The sequence below is a fragment of the Callorhinus ursinus genome, unplaced genomic scaffold (assembly GCF_003265705.2).
Source record: "Callorhinus ursinus isolate GAN/ISIS: 27379988/994484 unplaced genomic scaffold, GSC_fseal_2.0 scaffold33, whole genome shotgun sequence".
Classification (NCBI taxonomy): Eukaryota; Metazoa; Chordata; class Mammalia; order Carnivora; family Otariidae; genus Callorhinus; species Callorhinus ursinus.
In genome coordinates, this window is record NW_027397095.1 from 9,332,557 (window position 1) to 9,335,411 (window position 2,855).

Sequence of the window (2,855 nt, forward strand, 5' to 3'; positions counted from 1 at the left end):
ATGCTCAAAAAGTAGTCTATCCTTGTTAAAATAAATATATAAAATAAAAACATAGATACATCTATGCTTGTGTGTGTTTGTAATCAGAATGATAAAAAGTGATTATTGGGTAATGGGATAATGGACGATTTTATTTAATTTTCTATACCATAATTTTGGTTTTCAAATTTTCTGTGAAGTAAATGAGCTACTTTTTTATCAGAAGGGGGTCTTATGAAATTGGTTTTTCTTTGGAGTGTTTCCATTCTTACTTACCTTCCTAAAATTAGTGAGTTTGTCCTGGGTCCCGGCCTCTACTCTCACCTGCCACACAGACTTTCTTGCATTTATAGCAGGACTTGCGCCATGAAAAATTCATGGCTTTACACCATGGGCAGTCCCAATTCTTGGGACTGCATACTGAGGCAGGCTTCCCCTGTTTTGGGAATCCGAGGCTTTTTTCCCTTTTGGTTGCTTGGCCTTCTGCCCCGGAGGTTGCTGTTTCTTAGGGCTTTTTCTCACACCACTGCTCTTGCTGCTTCCCAGTGGGGATGTCCCCAGGGGCCTCTCTGGATTTTCTTGGCTGTGGCTCTTGCTGTTCTCCAGGGGGTACTTCTCCTGGGGCATCAGTGGACATTCCTTCTGGCTGGAGCGTCTGTCTCCCAGGGGCGCTGTCCCCTGAGGTCTCTCCAGATCTTTCTGGCTGTGGCTCCCTATGTCCTCCAGGGAAGTCATTCCCTGGGGACACACAGGACCTTCCTCTTGCTGTTCCCCAGGGGACATCCCCCCTGGAGGGTCTCAGAATATTCCTCCTGGTCACAACACCTCTGGTCACACAGTGGTGCCATCTGCTCCTGGGCCCCCACTGCAGCCCATGTGCCAGGTGGGTAGACCCCCAGAGGTGGTATCTAAGGAGGGACTGCTGCTGCTGGTGCGTCTGCTTCCACAACTACTGCGTGTGGTGCAAGTGTCGAGTATGGGAATCCTATTGGGAATGATGCAGAGAATGGGAATGGATGTGACACCTGCACTGGCCGACAGGGTTGCAGGGCCCAGCAGTTTGGAGGTGCCTGCACATAAAGCACAGCTGCTGGAGCTGCCACAGGAGCCGCCCAGCTGGAGCTGCTGCTGAAGCTGCCATCTGGGCCTCTGAACGGTGCATGGGCTGTGCCCCTGTAGCCATCATCTTGCCCTGCTCATCCACAACCTCTGGCCATGCAGTGGCCCCATGCTGTTCTGCTCCCGACTCAGACGTGACCTCCTGAGGAGGTCGGTCAGCCCGGGCCGACTTCTCTGCCTGGAGCAGTCCCCCGCGCAACACATTTCTCTCATCCAACACCTGCTGCAGAGCAGCCCACGAGCATTGAAGCTGCGCAGCCACCTCCTTGCGCTCCCCACGCAGCCGCTGCAGCTCGGAGGCCAGGGCCCAGGCAGCCGTCTCGCGCTCCTCCACCTGCTCCTGCAGCCGCCGGAGGCGGTGCGCCTGCTGCTCTCGCTGCCTCGCAGCCACACGCACGCTCAAGGCCAGCGCGCTCCAGGCACAGGCTCTCTTAATGGTGCGCGGCACCTGAGGGTCGGCCACGACAGTCTGAAGCTGGTCCTCCACCTCATTCCAGGGCCGTGAGCGGAAGGCCACGTAGAAATCTGGGCCGCCGCCGTTCATGAGGACTTCGTTGTTGATGAACCTGATCACCTCCGTGTGGCGGAACCCGCTGGCGTGGTCCCCAAAGTCAACCGCCATGGCTGCTGCGGCCTAGTTAACCGACCGCCTCACAGGCGATGATACGGCCCCTGCTGCCACCAGTAAAGTCCACTGCTCACCTCCCCACTCAGTCCTACTAAAGTCCCTTTCCAGTCCGGCCCTCCTCCTTGGCTTCTTTTCTCCGTCACTCCCAAGTTTTTCCAAAAAAAAAAAGGAAGAAAGAAAGAAGGAAGGAAGGAAGGAAGGAAGGAAGGAAGGAAGGAAGGAAGGAAGGAAAGAAAGAAAGAAGAAAAAAGAAGGAAAGAAAGAAAGAAGAAAGAAAGAAAGAAAGAAAGAAAGAAAGAAAGAAAGAAAGAAGAAAAAGGAAAAGAAAGAAAAGCAGATTCTCTCACCACACCAACCCCCAGTGCACGAAAGGCGACGATGGCTTGATGCGTCACAGACAAGAGCTCTGAGCCATGCATGCCACCACAAGGTGTGCTGGGACTCACCTCCTGGGCCAAGCACCCCCTGGAAGGCGAACCAGGTGGATGGCTTCGTTGGGTAGTACAATGAGCCCAAACAGGGACAGGGCACAACAGATTCCTTGGAGATAATAATAGTTGTCACTCATGCACGTAAGGTCACACACTCTCAGTCGAAAAGAAAGGGTAGGTCAGAGAAGGTCAGAGAACTTCTGGGGGAGGGAGCGAAGAGAGTCGAGGTGGAGGCTGGGGTTGCAGGACCCCCTGTTTGGGGAGATAAATAGGGTGCAAGCCAGGGGTCTATCAAAACCTAGAAAAGGGGCAGGACAATGTTGAGAGTGAAGGCTGTGGTAGTGCTACTGCTGTGGGAAAGGGAACGAAGCTGCACGTTGGGGCAGCAGTGGGAACCAGGTGAAGAAGAGCAGGAATATACCACCCCCAAAATATGCCACTTGGGCACATTACTTTGAGTTGAAGTTACTTAAGAAACAGCTGATATAAGCAGGACACTTTAACCCTCCTTTGTGCCCCTGAAAGGAAGAAATAAATCACCCATGTGAAGTGAACCCACTCTATACCCAAAGAGTAAAAGGCACCTTTACCACCAGAAATAGGTAAGGAATTTAGGGCTGAGAAGGCTACATAAAATACCATATTATTTCTTCTCTAATTTACAACCCCAAACCCAAACCTCTTTGTCTTGTCAATTC

At 52.3% G+C, this 2,855-nt stretch overlaps 1 pseudogene; it reads right to left on the reverse strand.

Annotated features, from left to right (window-relative positions):
- Positions 1–265: 265 nt before the first annotated feature.
- Positions 266–1,720, reverse strand: LOC112809393 (testis-expressed protein 13D-like; annotated as a pseudogene).
- Positions 1,721–2,855: the final 1,135 nt, after the last annotated feature.